Source organism: Ovis aries, chromosome 4, assembly GCF_016772045.2.
Source record: "Ovis aries strain OAR_USU_Benz2616 breed Rambouillet chromosome 4, ARS-UI_Ramb_v3.0, whole genome shotgun sequence".
NCBI classification, from domain to species: domain Eukaryota; kingdom Metazoa; phylum Chordata; class Mammalia; order Artiodactyla; family Bovidae; genus Ovis; species Ovis aries.
In genome coordinates this window covers 13743491-13761120 of record NC_056057.1, presented here as the reverse complement: position 1 = coordinate 13761120, position 17630 = coordinate 13743491, and the positions used below count along the sequence as shown (strand labels likewise).

At 40.6% G+C, this 17630-nt stretch overlaps 1 long non-coding RNA gene across 1 annotated transcript in view; it reads right to left on the bottom strand.

Annotated features, from left to right (window-relative positions):
- Positions 1 to 17630, bottom strand: part of LOC121819384 (uncharacterized) — a 65031-nt gene that overhangs the window by 6805 nt on the left and 40596 nt on the right. Inside the window, exon 2 of the long non-coding RNA XR_006059590.2 lies at positions 15650 to 15789. This is a non-coding gene — a long non-coding RNA (uncharacterized LOC121819384). The remainder of the gene's footprint in view (positions 1 to 15649; positions 15790 to 17630) is intronic.

The window sequence follows — 17630 nt, the reverse complement described above, 5'->3', positions numbered from 1 at the left end:
ATACCACAATAGGTTTACTAAACATTCATCATCTCATACAGATTTAAAGTTAAAGAAATAAAAAAAATTTTTCCTCATGATGAGAACTAACATATATGAAAGTATTAATTATCTTCGTTAAGTTGTATATTACATCCCGCATACTTCCTTATGCTATACTCAAGTATGCCAGCAAATTTGGAAAACTCAGCAGTGGTCACAGGACTGGAAAAGGTCAGTTTTCATTCCAGTCCCAAAGAAGGGCAAAGCCAAGGAATGTTCAAACTACCATACAATTGTGCTCATTTCACATGCTAGCAAGGTAATGCACAAAATCCTTCATGCTAGACTTCAACAGTATGTGAACCAAGAACTTCCAGATGTACAAGCTGGATTTAGAAAAGTCAGAGGAACCAAAGATCAAATTGCCAACACCTGTTGGATCATAGAAAAAGCAAGAGAATTCCAGAAAAACATTTACTTCTGCTTCATTGACTATGATACAGTCTTTGACTGTGTGGATCACAACAAGCTGTGGAAAGTTCCTAAAGAGATGCGAATACCAGACCACCTTACCTGTCTTCTGAAAAATCTGTATGCAAGTCAAAAAATAATGGTTAGAACCTTACATGGAACAATGGACTGGTTCAAAACTGGGAAAGGAGTACATCAAGGTTGTATTCTGTCACACGGCTTATTTAACTTATATGCAGATTACATTATGAGAAATGCTGGGCTGGATGAAGCACCAGCTGAAATCAAGATGGCCAGGAGAAATATTAACAACCTCAGACATGCAGATGATACCACTGTAATGGAAGAAAGTGAAGAGAAACTAAAGACCCTCTTAATGAAGGTGAAAGAGGAGAGTGAAAAAGCTAGCTTAAAACTCAGCATTCAAAAAACTAAGATCATGGCATCTGCTCCCATCACTCCATGGCAAATAGATGGAGAAACAATGGAAACAGTGAGAGACTTTTTTTGGGGGGGCTCCAAAATCACTGTGGATGGTGACTGCAGCCATGAAATTAAAAGACGCTTGCTCCTTGGAAGAAAAGCAGTGACACACCTAGACAACATATTAAAAAGCAGAGATATCACTTTGACCATAAATGTCCATATAGTCAAAGCTATGGTTCTTTTCAGTAGTGATAAAAACGGCTGAGCACTGAAGAATTGATGCTTTCAAATTATGATGTTGGCGAAGACTCTTGGTATTCCTTTGGACAGTGAGGAGATCAAAGCAGTCAATCCTAAAGGAAATCAACCCTGAATATTCATTGGAAGGACTGATGCTGGGGCTGAAGCTCCAATACTTTGGCCACCTCATATGAAGAACTGACTCATTGAAAAAAATCCTGATGCTGGGAAAGATTGAAGGCAGGAGGAGAAGGGTTAGACAGAAGATGAGATGGTTGAATGGCATCATTGACTCAATGGACATGAGTTTGAGCAAACTCCAGGAGATAGTGAAGGACAAGAAAGCCTGGCGTGCTGCAGTCCATGGGGTCACAAAGAGCTGGAGACAGCTTAGCGATGGGACAACAATAAGTACTTACTTACAACTGGAAGTCTGTTACCTTTGACTACCTTCATCTAATTCTTCCCTCTCTAACTAAAATGTTAAGATTCAGTCGTATCAGGAACTGTGTCGGTCTTGCTCATTGCTATCCAGCCCCTAAATCCTGCCCCTGCTCCGACAGTTGTTGCTTTCTTCACAGTCCAACTCTCACATCCATACATGACTACTGGAAAAACCATAGCCTTGACTAGACGGACCTTAGTTGGCAAAGTAATGTCTCTGCTTTTGAATATACTATCTAGGTTGGTCATAACTTTTCTTCCAAGGAGTAAGCATCTTTTAATTTCATGGCTGCAGTCACCATCTGTAGTGATTTTGGAGCTCCCAAAATAAAGTCTGACACTGTTTCCACTGTTTCCCCATCTATTTGCCATGAACTGAAGGGACCAGATGCCATAATCTTAGTTTTCTGAATGTGGAACTTTAAGCCAACTTTTTCACTCTCCTCTTTCACTTTCATCAAGAGGCTTTTAGCTCCTCTTCACTTTCTGCCATAAGGGTGGTGTCATCTGCATATCTGAGGTTATTGATATTTCTCCTGGCAATCTTGATTCCAGCTTGTGTTTCTTCTAGTCCAGAGTTTCTCAGGATGTACTCTGCGTATAAGTTAAATAAGCAGGGTGACAGTATACAGCCTTGACGTACTCCTTTTCCTATTTGGAACCAGTCTGTTGTTCCATGTCCAGTTCTAACTGTTGCTTCCTGACCTGCATATAGGTTTCTCAAGAGGCAGATCAGGTGGTCTGGTATTCCCATCTCTTTCAGAATTTTCCACAGTTTATTGTGATCCACACAGTCAAGGCTTTGGCATAGTCAATAAAGCAGAAATAGATGTTTTTCTGGAACTCTTTTGGCAATTTGATCTCTAGTTCCAATACGTATAGGTAGGATTACATAACTATGTATGAAATTATAGAATCAATAGCATTTTTAGAGAATCTGGTAGGAACAAAAGGGCCTTGGTGACTCTGAGGAATTCATTCTTAATACTAAAATCTATAAGTGTTGAACTTTTTCTATGCCTATTAAACATTAACTGTTATTTTATAGGAATACTTGGGTTGAAAAAGGACAGAAAGGAAGGGAGAGATACTCTGTTCAAATCTATTTCATAGTGCATACTCCCATAAAAAATTAGCTTTTATTTTGATTACAGATAATTCATCCTCATTATAGAAATTTTAGCAATGCTGAAAATTATGAACAAACCCAACAATTTCAAGAAAATCTTAGGTGACATATGGTGTATTTCTGTTCAGTCTTTTTGTTGATTATCTTTGTAACATAGTTACAGTAAATATGCATCATGAAAGACTGATTATAGTTTTTTAAGTTTCTCTTTTATGATTTAAAATAGGAAATATACCTGAAATTATAAAATATTTTGGAAAAATAGATAAAATAAAAAAGTGAGTATTACCCCATATGGCACTACCCACATATAACTACTAACAATATTTTGGCATATGTTCTTACAATCATTTTCTAGGGTATTTTCTTAAGTTGTTAATGGAATATATTGATTTGGGCTTCCTTGATGGCTCAGCAGGTAAAGAACCTGCCTGTGATGCAGGAGATGAGGGGTGATCTCTGGGTCTGGAAGATCCTCTGGAGGAGGAAATGGCAACCCACTCCAGTGTTCTTGGCTGGAGAATCCCATGGACAGAGGAGTCTGGCAGGCTGTGGGCCCTAGGGTTGCAAAGAGTCAGACGTGACTGCAGCAACTGAGCGCGCACACACACACATAGATTGGTTTATAGCAGAGGTAATACAAATATTCACAGATCCTAGTCTGTTGCAGAATAATTTCTAAGGGCCCATAATGTGCTGTCTATTTCATTTTACCTTAGTCTATTCCCAGGGCTTAATAGAATAAAGCATTATACTGCACCATCCATTAAATTTGAAAACTCTTTTTATAGATTTTTAATTGATTTTATTGATATGAGTGGGCTAATACTCTAGATCAGGTTGTCAAATCAGACTCATTTGAAGGATGCTTCTGCAATAACAAACTTTATTGATAGTTGGAGGATATGGGCAACCAAGAGGCATGGGCAGAGCCGACAGAAGTCTGGGGCACCAAAGGTGGCTCCATGGGTCCTTTCACCCCACAGCAGATATGTTCTCTCTGATCTAGAATAATAGATGACATTTCAGATAATGTTTCGCAGGCTTACTTCACAGAGCATGAAGAGTGCTTAAGTTATGAAATACCTTCATTTTATACATCAGAAGAGTTATATAACTTGTGTGAGACTCTTCAGGGAACCTTGCATCATAGATCGATAGATTCTGGGTTTACTTATTAAGTAACCCTTAGCAAGGACATCGTGCTAAGGCATTCTATGATAAGAGCCCTTCCCTTTAGCAAATATTATTAGTCTATTTATCTGGAGTTTCAGTTGACAAAGAGATTAGACTGGATTAACCTGCCTTTTTCTCTTCCCCAGTGTAGTTTCTCTTAACACCCACAAAGAAAGTGAATGAATCTCTGACCAGCTGTTGAAATTCTTTCATTCTCAATAAGCAATAGGAAAAGAGAAAAACAATCCCTACAATTTAGCTTCTCATTTTCCACTCCTAAATCCTGCATGGACATGAGTTTTGGTGGATGCATAGTCAGGGTTCTGTTCTTCCAGTAGCTTTTTTCCCCACCTCTGTTTTTGAAAAACTCTTAGCCATTCCCCCTCTGCATCCCCAAGTGCCTCTAATCTGTTCTCTCTTTCCTATCCCAATTGAAGCCCAATAAAAAGTATGTTAGAAACTCCCAGAAGATAACAGAAGAGAAAATGTAGATGACCTTGGGTGTGGTGACGTCCTTTTAGATACAACACCAAAGGTACAGTTCATGAAAGAGACAATTGATAAATTGGATTTCATTAAATTTAATGAAAAAGACACTTCTCTGCAAAAGATACTGCCAAGAAAATGAGAAGGCAATCTATAGACTGGGAGAAAGTATTTGTAAAATACATATTTGATGAAAGTGTTGGTTGCTCAGTCATGTCCGACTCAGGGACCCCACGGACTGTATGTAGCCTGCCAGGCTCCTCTGTCCATGGAAATCTCCAGGCAAGAATACAGGAGTGGGTAGCCATTCCCTTCTCCAGGAGATCTTCCCAACCCAGGGATCAAACCCAGGTCTCCTGCAATGCGGGCAGATTCTTTACCATCTGACAAAAGACTTATCCAAAATATATAAAGAACTCTTACAATTCAACAACGAGAAAATGAACAACCTGGCTTTAAAATGGGGGAAAAACCCAAACAGAGACCTCACCAAAGAAGATATTCAGATGACAAATACCCATAATATAATATATTGTCACCCTGCTTATTTAAATTATATGCAGAGTACATCATGAGAAACGCTGGACTGGAAGAAGCACAAGCTGGAATCAAGATTGCCGGGAGAAATATCAATAACCTCAGATAAGCAGATGACACCACCCTTATGACAGAAAGGGAAGAGGAGCTAAAAGCCTCTTGATGAAAGTGAAAGAGGAGAGTGAAAAAGTTGGCTTAAAACTCAACATTCAGAAAACGAAGATCATGGCATCTGGTCCCATCACTTCATGGCAAATAGATGGGGAAACAGTGGAAACAGTGTCAGACTTTATTTTTGGGGGCTCCAAAATCACTGCAGATGATGACTGCAGCCATGAAATTAAAAGACGCTTTCTCCTTGGAAGGAAAACTATGAACAACCTAGATAGCATATTCAAAAGCAGAGACATTACTTTGCCAACAAAGGTCCGTCTAGTCAAGGCTATGGTTTTTCCAGTGGTCATGTATGGATGTGAGAGTTGGACTGTGAAGAAGGCTGAGTGCCGAAGAATTGATGCTTTTGAACTGTGGTGTTGGAGAAGACTCTTGAGAGTCCCTTGGACTGCAAGGAGATCCAACCAGTCCATTCTGAAGGAAATTAACCCTGGGATTTCTTTGGAAGGAATGATGCTAAAGCTGAAGCTCCGGTACTTTGGCCACCTCATGTGAAGAGTTGATGCATTGGAAAAAACTCTGATGCTGGGAGGGACTGGGGGCAGTAGGAGAAGGGGGAGACAGAGGATGAGATGGCTGGATGGCATCACTGACTCGATGGATGTGAGTCTGGGTGAACTCCGGGAGTTGGTGATGGACAGGGAGGCCTGGCGTGCTGCAATTCATAGGGTCGCAAAGAGTCGGACATGACTGAGCAACTGAACTGAACTGAACTGAACTGAACTGAAAGATACTCCACAGTATATGTCAAGTCCATCGAGTCCGTGATGCCATCCAGCCATCTCATCCTCTGTCTCCCCCTTCTCCTACTGCCCCCAATCCCTCCCAGCATCAGAGTTTTTTCCAATGCATCAACTCTTCACATGAGGTGGCCAAAGTACTGGAGCTTCAGCTTTAGCATCATTCCTTCTAATGAACACCCAGGACCGATCTCCTTTAGGACGGACTGGTTGGATCTCCTTGCAGTCCAAGGGACTCTCAAGAGTCTTCTCCAACACCACAGTTCGAAAGCAGCATCAATTCTTCGGCACTCAGCCTTCTTCACAGTCCAACTCTCACATCCATCCATACATGACCACTGGAAAAACCATAGCCTTGACTAGACGGACCTTTGTTGGCAAAGTAATGTCTCTGCTTTTCAATATGCTATCTAGGTTGTTCATAACTTTCCTTCCAAGGAGTAAGCATCTTTTAATTTCATGGCTGCAGTCATCATCTGCAGTGATTTTGGAGCCCCTCAAAATAAAGTCTGACACTGTTTCCACTGTTTCCCCATCTATTTGCCATGAAGTGATGGGACCCGATGCCATGATCTTCGTTTTCTGAATGTTGAGTTTTAAGCCAACTTTTTCACTCTCCTCTTTCACTTTCATCAAGAGGCTTTTAGCTCCTCTTCCCTTTCTGCCATAAGGATGGTGTCATCTGCATATCTGAGGTTATTGATATTTCTCCTGGCAATCTTGATTCCAGCTTGTGCTTCTTCCAGTCCAACGTTTCTCATGATGTACCCTGCATATAATTTAAATAAGCAGGATGACAGTATATAGCCTTGACATACTCCTTTTCCTATTTGGAACCAGTCTGTTGTTCCACGTCCAGTTCTAACTGTTGCTTCCTGACCTGCATCTAGGTTTCTCAGGAGGCAGGTCAAGTGGTCTGGTATTTCCATCTCTTTCAGAATTTTCCACGGTTTATTGTGATCCACACAGTCAAAGGCTTTGGCATAGTCAGTAACGCAGAAATAGATGTTTTTCTGGAACTCTCTTGCTTTGTCCATGATCCAGCAGATGTTTGCAATTTGATCTCTGGTTCTTCTGCCTTTCCTAAAACCAGCTTGAACCTCTGGAAGTTCACAGTTCACGTATGTCAAGAGTGGACTGCAAATTAACACCGCAGTGTGATACCACTGCACTCCCATTAGAATGGCCAAAATCCAACACACACACACAACCCCCCCCCCCCCAGCTGCCTAGCATATGGAGCAACAGAAACTCTTTATTTATTGCTGGTAGGAATTAACAGACTTTGGAAGACAGTTTCTCAAGTTTCTTTCAAAACTAAACATACTGTAAATATATACATTTATATAACTAAATATATAAACAGCAATCATGCTCTTTAATAATTACCTACAGGGGGAGGAGATGGTTGGATAGCATCACCAATGCAATGGACATGAACTTGGGCAGACTTCAGGAGCTGCTGAGGCACAGGGAGGCCTGGTGTGCTGTAGTCCATGGGGTCACAAAGAGTCAACATGATTGGAGGACTGAAGTAAAAAAGAGTTGAAAATTTATGTCCACACAAAAACCTGCACGTGAATGTTTATAGCAGGTTTATTCATAATTGCCAAGGCTTGGAAGCAACTGAGATGTCCTTCAGTAGATAAACAGATCAATATATGCTGATACATTCATACAATGGAATGAGAAGAAGAAATGAGTTTTATGCTGTGAGAAGATATGGAAGAACCTTAAATGCATCTCACTAAATGAAAGAAGTCAATCTGCCAAGGCTCTGAACTATGATTCCAACTAGATGACATTCTGAAAAAGAAAAAAAACACTACAGAGACAGTGAACGGAGCAGCTGTTACCAGGGATTAGCAGGGAGGGGGGATGGGTAGGAATAGAATAGAGGAATTTTAGGGCAGTGAAACTACTCTGTATGACTCTATAATGGTGAATATGTGTCATTAAACATTTGCTAAAATCCATAAAATGTACACCAGAGTAAACCCTGATGTAAGCTATGGGCTTGAGTGATTACTTCATAGCTAGTGAAAGTACGGACGCATCCTTCGTGTCCTGCAGTTCTGTGAGCTCTGAGAAATGCGTGATGTCTTGTATCTGCCACAGACGTAGCATACAGAATAGTGTCACTGCCCCCAAACCCCCTATGCTCCAACTGTGTATCTGTCCCTGCCCCCACCCCTGAACCCCTGGCAACCTCCGATGTTTCTACTGTCTCTACAACTTTGCTTTCCCCTAAATATCATATTTCAGACTTACTTCCTTCACGCTGCAATATGCATTTGAAATTCTTTCATGTCTTTTCACTACACAGGAGCCTATTTCTTTTTAACCTTGAATAATATTCCAATGTGTGGAAATACCACATTTTTTCTGTTCACCTACTGAAGGACATCGTGTTCACCTCCAAGTTTTGGCAATTATAGGTAAAGCTGTTGCAGACATTTGCATACAGGTTTTGTGTGGACATAAGTTTTCAACCCGTTCAGGAAAATGCCTAGGAGTGCAATTGCTGGACTGTATGGTTAAGACTATGGTTAGCTTTGTAAGAAACTGTCAAACTGTCTTCAGATTGGCTGTATTTGTCACATTCTCGCCAGCAATAAATGAGAGTTCCTGTTGCTTCACATCTGAGCCAACAAGCATTTAGTATTGTTAGACTGGAATTCTGCCCATTCCGATAGGTATATAGTAGTATCTCATTGCTTTAATTTGAAAATTCTTAATAACATACATATGTTGAGCATCTCTTCACATATTTATTTAACACTTTATATCTTCTTTAGTGAGGTTTCTCTTCAGATCTTTTAAATTGCATTGTCTGTAGTTGAGTTTTAAGAGTGTCCATTTGGTTGTTAATAACTGTTATTGTAATTTCCATTTCTAAAGGTTATATTTGATTCTTTAAAAAATCTGCTATGCTAATTTTTAGTTTCCTACTCCCTGCAGGTACTTGCAAGCTTTTCCTTTATTCATTTAAACTTACACAACATAATTACTGTAAGTTATTTGCTAATAATTCTCATTTGCTATCTTAAGTTTCTGTTGCTGATGTTTTTTTTTTTTTCACTTTCCTCATGGATAATAACTTGCTTTTTATATATGCTTTGTGATTTTAGACTGTGGGCTGCATATTATCCTTGAAACATTAGTTGGGAGAATCTGTAGCCTTGAAAGAAGGTACCTTCTTTCAGAAAGCATTTACATTTATTATAGTTAGCAGTATTACTAGCCTAAGACCAATTTAGGTTAAAATAAAATTCATGCCTTGATATTTTGTGAACTACTTAAGTGATATGAATGCAGACTGCAAAATTGGCAGAAAATCAGTTTGTAAATATAACTTCTAAGGGAAAGATTTTATTTCCCTCTGGTGGGTAGCTACCACCAACACCGACACTTGGGATTATTTTGGGTGGTCATTGTACATGAATTTACCTCTTGTTACCCTTACCACAATGATCTGGCCCTTTGGCGTGCATCTATCCATGCTAAGTCACTTCAGTTGTGTCCGATTCTCTGTGACCCTATGGACCATTAGCCCACCAGGCTCCTCTGTGGGATTCTCCAGGCAAGAATACTGGAGTGGGTTGCCATGCCCTCCTCCAGGGTATCTTTCCAATCCAGGGATCTAACTCACATCTCTTATATCTCCTGCATTGGCAAGTGGGTTCTTTACCACTAGCACCACCCCGGAAGCCCCTGGCCCTTTGGAGTCCCAGCTTAATGTGGGGAGGGATTGTTTGAGATCCCATTGAGCAAGCCCTGGAACTTGATGCCAAAAATCAAAGTTCAAGGGACTTTCCTAGTGGTCTGCTGGCAAAGACTTCATGCTCCCAATGCAGAGAGCCCAGGTTCGATCCCTGGTTGGGGAACTAGATCTCACATGCCACAACTAACTCTGCATGCCACAGCAAATAAAGATACACGCCACAACTAAAATATACCGCATGCTCAACTAAGATCCGGCACAGTCAAGAAAAAAAACGTTCAAGTTTGCAGAAACTGGCAAAGGCCCTCAAGGCTAAGGCACCAAATCTCTGGGGCCCCACTTTCCTCCTACGCCTCATAATTACTTACTCTATTATCAGCTTTTAAGCCTTTACTATTTTAAAAGAGTATTATTGGATCCAGAATTTTCAGCAAAAAGAATTCTTTAAATATGACATAGTCCACCTAGCTCAGGGAGGTATTAGCCCCAGCAAACTGATCAGCCTTAGTCTCAGAAATGGAAGTCTCCCTTATGTTTTTTCTTTCCTCTAGCCCTCCTTTCACTCGGCAATGTTGTTATTAACCAGGTTTCTATCGTTGGCATTCTTTCCTCTTTGTATGTTTCCTCCCTTGGTTTGGTGGCATCCATCCTTACAGGCTGCTTTTCATCTCCAGTGTTACATTCTCGATTTCCACTCTGAGTTAGACCTTTCCGTGTAGATGTATTTGCCTGCACCTCTATCTTATCTATTCTGCACTGAAGTCAGAATCTTTTCTCAGCACCACTTCCTCCTCCTGTCACCGTCATCTGACAGAAGCAGCACTATCTTCCCACACATCATTCTCAAAGGTACAAAGTCGACATTGATTCCTGTCCAGTCTGTGTAGTCACGCCTGACGGTTCTTTCACAAGACTGACATCTCCCAGCTTAGTCGACCCTCATCTGAAGCATCACTACCTTTCTCCTGAGTTCCCTTCCTCTGTGAACTTCCCTCTCCAGTTCATTCTGGGTCTTGCCTCCATAATTTAATGCCTTTTATAAGAAGCTTTCTATGAGTTCGCATTTATCAACAGGAAAAGCCCAGCCTCCTCGACCAATACTTGTGTAAGCCCACATGAACTTCCTCTGGGCTTTCTTTTCAGGCTTGTATCTCGCTCTACTCAGGCATCAGGCCAACTTAACCACTTGTCAGTCTCTGAACACACTGTGTGAAAGTAAAAAGTGTTGCTCCATCATGTCCGACTCCTTGTGACCCTATGGACTGCAGCCCACCAGGCTCCTCTGTCCATGGGCTTCTCCAGGCACGAATACTGGAGCGGGTTGCCATGCCCTCCTCCGGCGGATCTTCCTGACCCAGGAAGCAAATCTGAGTCTCTTACGTCTTCTGCATCAGCAGGCTGGTTCTTTACCACTACCGCCTCCTGGGAAGTCTCTATATTCTTGTACATCCCATTTGTGTTCTGGAATAGCATTCTTACTGTATCTCTCTTGAAATCTAATAATGCCAAGCAAATTCTAAATGTCACCACCTCCAAAAGATCTTCCCTCTTCACCTTAGACTTTTTCCCTAATACTCATCTCATCTCTTATATACCAGATCAAACCAAATGAGATTGAAATTTTTATAGGTCAAGAGTGGTCATATGTTGGCAATTTCTTATGAAGCAAACAAAAACCGAGTTCAGTGCTTTGTATAAAGTTAGCATATGTCTAATAAATATTTGCCTAAAATGAGTAAATGAACATTTTAATGAGAATAAGCAATACAGTCCATAGTGAAAGAAAAGTCTAGCTCAGAGTAAAAAGAATTAGAATTTTATCCCTCAGTGTAAACACATACACACACAGAGTAAATGAAATTTCTGAAAGAACTCAGAAATCAGTATGCCTAGAATTTAGAGAAGAAAAAAGATAATAAAAGTAGCAGAGTTACCAATGTTTGTAATTCAAATTCATTTCATCAGGCTGGATGGAAACTGATAACCTACCTGAGTCTACTTTGAACTAATCGAATGCAAGGGACTATTTAAGAATAAACTGTTATTATTGCAGCAATACCATTGAAAACATCAGGAGGTAATTGAAAAATAAAATCAGGAACTGCAATTTACCTTAAAAATTAAACAAATTTCCTTTAAGAGCTCTCTGGGCATTTCACTTTTTGTTGCTAAGACTCTACTTTTAAAAGCCAAATTAACCAGATTGTCCATTAACATTGATCACATTAGCCAGATAAGTGCCAAATCTCCATCTTACTTATGTTGTGTAAATGCAGCATAACGTGAAAGTAAGGGCAATGTATCATGATGCACAAAACGCCCTTTCCATATAAACTTCTTTTAAGGCAGTCCTTTCTGCCTTGTCTCTGCTGTTAGCACTACTTTATATTACATAAGCATGGAGCACGGCCATTAGCAAAGACTTCTCTGATGTCATAAAGGAAGTGTTTCTGTTTTGCCCTCTTATGTAATGAAGGACAGAGCTCATAGGTAAATAAGAATGGGGCTCTGCCAAGATTCCCTTAGTAGTACCCATAGTAGAGACTCAACTGGAAAGCAAAGTCCTCCTCCTTTTGCTGAGTTGGCTACTTCAGCCGGCAGATCTGTCCTTAGGCCTGAGGCTTTCTAATCACGGGGGAAAACTAAACAATGTACTTTGACCTTAGTGCAGATTTTCTGCAACTCTCCCTCTTAAAATGAGTACATTTTGTACCACCTGCAGAACAGGAATAATTAAGCAATAACTGAAAAAGATGATAAGAACTCTGATACTTTACTCAAGGAACTGATATATATCCAACTAGAAAATCAGTCAAAATGCCTTTGACAGAATCTTTTTAAAAATAATTATAGTGATGTCTTTATTTTTGTATGATATTGTAGTTTTTTGCTTTTATTTACTCAAGATTGTACCATAGGTGGAGAAAGTCTATTTCAAATCAGAAAAATTCTCTGATATATAGTTAATCACCATCCCAAGTGTTCACAGTTGTTTACACTTTTAGAGTAAATAGATACAAATATAAAATATTTAAAAACAGAAACGCAGATGCAAAGGCCTGCGTCTGGTTCACCATCACTACTAAAGAGGTATGTAATCTTGAGCAAGGTTTTAAACCTAGTTTTAAAACTTATCTCCCTCCCTTTCTATAAAATTAAAATGAGATCATGCTCTTCCCACTTTATTAAGAGGTGTTAGGGATTAAAGTATATTTCACAAAAACTCTTTATAGGGTGCAATATAGCATGCACATGTGAGGTATTACTGCTGTTAATTTCTCTCCTAGAAAGATAAAAGCGTAATGAGAACAAAGAACACTTTGGGAACTAGCAGTGCTATGCATCACCAACAGGTTAGTTTTATTTCCCGAATTACTTTCTTTTGCTCTTCTGCTACTACATTATTCCCGACCATTCCGGGAAGACGGTGTATCCTGTGAACAGAATTAGGTATGGCCGTTCTCTAATGCAAGTGGAAGCTTACAGGGGTTAACAGTCAGCCACCTGTTACTCTGGCTAAGCCATGAGAAAATCCCCATGGGAAAAGAATAAAAGCAAAATATAGCAATACAGCATAACCCAAATAGAAGTACATTGGGCTGATCAGTTGGGGTTGTCATGCCCTGCTAAGCTAAGGAGAAACACAGTGTGGACCTTGGGACGCCGGGTCAGCGTAAGTCCAGGACGCTGTTTGTGCACACACTAAGGTGTTTTCCCAAGGCATATGCGGGTCGATGACCTCCAGCGAGGTGAGAGCCCTCGTACAAGAAAATAACGAAGATAGCTTAAAGTAATCAATAAAATAGAAGACATGACCTAGGACACAGCAGGCTGACTTCATCACAACAAAACAGGTCCTTTCTGATAGCCAAGACACTAAGCAACAGTGATGTGGCTCCGAGGAACAGGGCTCTTGGCCCAAGAGGGCTTGAGTCCCCAGGTCCCATCTTTCAAACTTTCATTCTGTCCCTACTTTCTTTTTCCCAAACTGTGTGTCGACCACTTTCGATTCCTACCTGCTGTGCTGGCCACAGCAGGAGCTCTGTTCTCTGATTGCAGCACTATAATCTCCCATTCAGCAGGCACTGTAAATCATCCTGCAGACAGGAGACAGGGCTGGAGCCTCAGGTAACCTGTGAACAGCATGCTCTTTATAACAAGGTGGCACCACTCCATCCTGGGCATGACCGTGGTGGCTCCAGCACACGTGGTGCTCCATTTCTGCTGGACAGTTATACACCGATCAATAAAAGGAGATCTACTCTACTCCATGGGCAGCTTTTATTAATAGAAGGGGTACCATGGTGAGGCTATACAGTGAACAAAATATTAGACTGAGAAGCACAGACGATACAGAATAATAAGGTAACACTTGTACGTTTTTGATTAAAAAAAAAAAAAGAACCTCCTTGTGAATACTTTTATTTGATTTTCACAACCACCTCATGAGGTCAGGAAGCAAGTTACACCATTTTGACAGATATTCCGAGGAATTAAGTGTCTTGCTCAAGCTCACAGAAGTTGCCTGATTCCTATTACAGTTTTCTTTGTAGTATTTCTGATTATGCAAAAGGCAGGCACAAAAAATTCCACTGATTATGTCGCTTTATTAATATTTTGTGTCTTACCTTCTCCAGTGAAATATGTGACTAGGTGAAGGTAATGTGAAGTGAAAGGACAGACAATGAAGAAAACACTAAAACAGTGACCTGCAAACTAACGCATTGCACTCACACACTCGGTTTTGCAAAGCTACCTACGATCAATGTGTGGTATCCTCTGCATATTTTTCCTGCAATTAAAATAAATTTAATTGATAATTTTACTGTAACCTCTGTGTAGGCACCTTAACTAAAAATGACCAGTTGCTTGTTTTTAATGATTTCTCAGTCTGGATGCCTGCTACCACTTAACCATGTATCCTTCCATATGTCAGACACTCAAGCTACTTTCCACACCACTACCACCAAATAAATAACTAATAAACACTCCCATGCATGTGTTAAGGATTTATAATTTTTCAGATAATTTTCTAGGTTCTTTCACAAAAAGTACCTCCTGCTTGGCTTCAGGAAACCTTAGGTTTTCTGACAGAGAAGGCCTAATTCCATTGGGGCCGGAACATTTCGGGCAACAGTGGTTTCAAAGTGCTGAATGGAAGGAAACGCAATGGATAAGGATAATAAGATCCATAACTCTGGGACTCCTACAACTAGCCCAAGCTGGTAGGGGTATGACAGATTTTTCCTGAGTCTCTACTCTTTCCACACCTGGCATTGGATAGGAGCTTGGTAATTATTTGCTGAAGGTTGGTTGCTGCTACTGCTAACTCACTTCAGTCGTGTCCAACTCTGTGTGACCCCATAGACGGCAGCCCACCAGGCTCCCCCGTCCCTGGGATTCTCCAGGCAAGAACACTGGAGTGGGTTGCCATTTCCTTCTCCAATGCATGAAAGTGAAAAGTGAAAGGGAAGTCGCTCAGTCATGTCCAACTCTTCGCGACCCCATGGACTGCAGCCTACCGGGCTCCTCTGCCCGTGGGATTTTCCAGGCAAGAGTACTGGAGTGGAGTGCTATTGCCTTCTCCAGAGGGGTTGGTTAGATGGATAGAAAATTAAAGACACACTCTGGGTATAAACTGCTTATAAAAACCGCATTTTAAACCTCTCCTGCACTCTTTAAAAAATTTCTCTCGCACTTTTGAGACCCCACATGGGCCCTGCTGACCCAGCTTGGGCAAAATCATCAAAAATTAATATTCTTTTTCACTTATCTGTTATTTGCCTTCCTGACTCTTTGACTCATACAAAGCACTAAAGAACAAGGTTCAGTTCACTTCAGTTCAGTCGCTCAGTCGTGTCCGACTCTTTGCGACCCCATGAATCACAGCACGCCAGGCCCCCTGTCCATCACCAACTCCCGGAGTTTACCCAAACTCACATGCATCGAGTTGGTGATGCCATCCAGCCATCTCATCCTCTGTCGTCCCCTTCTTCTCCTGCCCCCAATCCCTCCCAGCATCAGGGTCTTTTCCAATGAGTCAACTCTTCCCATGAGATGGCCAAAGTATTGGAGCTTCAGCTTTAGCATCAGTCTTTCCAATGAACACCCAGGACTGACCTCCTTTAGGATGGACTGGTTGGATCTCCTTGCAGTCCAAGAGACTCTCAAGAGTCTTCTCCAACACCACAGTTCAAAAGCATCAATTCTTCAGCACTCAGCTTTCTTCACAGTCTAACTCTCACATCCATACATGGCCACTGGAAAAAAAAGAACAAGGTAGTAGTTATTAATTACAGTGCAATTTTACAAACTATTCTTACAACATATGAAGGCAAACTTTATAATCAAAACCTTTTCAAAGATTTGGAAACTGACGCTCAGAAAGTAGGGGAAGAATTTGGCCCAGGTCATCTGAATTCACACTGTATCCTTCCTCTCAGACACTTCTCTGCTATCTCAGGGTCCTAGAACCCAGCTGTCAGTTATCTGTCAATTAATCCTCTAATAGTTATGTGATAACTAATGAGGGGTGTTCAGTCTCATGCTTCTCAGAGACACTTAAAGATCTGGAAAATGGTAACATTTTTAAAAATGATTCAGGATCCAAAGGAATTAAACTATAAAGGTCAAAGGACAAACTAAAGAGGTTGATATGTTTAGCCAGGAAATCCCACCCAATGCTCCCGTCAGGTCACATTCTCAAAAGTACTTTATTGATTAATTCACTTTTTAAAACATGGTGGAAGGAAGGGCGGCAGGAGCAAAACAAAACAAAATTTTACTTATCTCTTAACATCACAAGCAGCTTCTAATCTTGACCCTACAGAGAGGGCCTTCATAATGTTCTCTACAGCACGTGTAATTCAGTGGGTCTTAATACAACAAAATTACGTTTCTACCGTTAACCACCTTGCTTGAATGTATATTCCAATTTGAACTAAGGTTTTGTCTGGAAACATTGATCTATTCTAAATTTCAGCATTTTTTGTCTTTTGAGTATTGCTCAAAAAGGCTACTGGGAAAAGATTTGAATTTTTGATTATGGTGTACTAGTTCCTTCCTGTCATTCCATTTCTTTTTACCTTCCCCGGAGCCACCTTGACCCTAAACTTGAATTTGGACTATGAGGTCCTCAGGCAACACAGAGTGTTATACTAGTTAATGAATGAATATTTATTTAGTGCAGAAGTTGTTTGCATTAGAAAAGGGAAGAGGTAAGAAATTGGCAGATTTGAAAAGAGTGTTTCAACCAGTAATGTGAGATCTGTTTGGGCATAGGTTTCTGGGTTTGCAGTCGTCTCTTTTAACTTGCTGACATTGAATTTTTAACTGGGTGACACAAAAATGACATAACACATTTGTTGAGAAAACCATCCATCATGAAGTGAAATGAAGTCGCTCAGTCGTGTCCGACTCTTTGCGACCCCATGGACGGTAGCCCACCAGGCTCCTCCGTCCATGGGATTTTCCAGGCAAAAGCACTGGAGTGGGGTGCCATTGCCTTCTCCAGGGGATCTTCCTGACCCAGGGATCGAACCCGGGTCTCCTGCATTGTAGGCAGACTCTTTACTGTCTGAGCCACCAGGGAGGCCACCAGGGAAACCGTCCATCATACTGGATCTTAATATGTCTTTGCCAGAATCTCATTTTCACAGAGAGCAAGCAGAGCAGCCTGAGTATTCCCTACGGCTGATCACTCTCACCTTGTGAGGGTGAACTAAATATCAAAGTTCAATGAAAACATAGACACACACAGAGAAATGTAGTGATGAGTGTAGTTTTCTTGAATTTTATTTGTAACAAAATAGATTTCACTGCCTATATCTCTTTCTTCTTCAAGAGTCTATGGATGTAGTTCAGGGGTCCATGAACTTGAATGGGGAAAAAGTTCTATTACTATTTTCAATAACTTCTAACTGAAATTTAGCATTTTCTTCAATTTTGAAAGTAGGTACAAAATCTATCTCTTTTTCACCATTAGAAATCATAATTATTCTTATATTGTACTAACTTTTTGAAGGTATCTTAAAATACTGTTTTCTTTTCTACCTTAAAACCACAGAAGTTATTAGACCTGTCGTAAGTTCTTATTACTTAA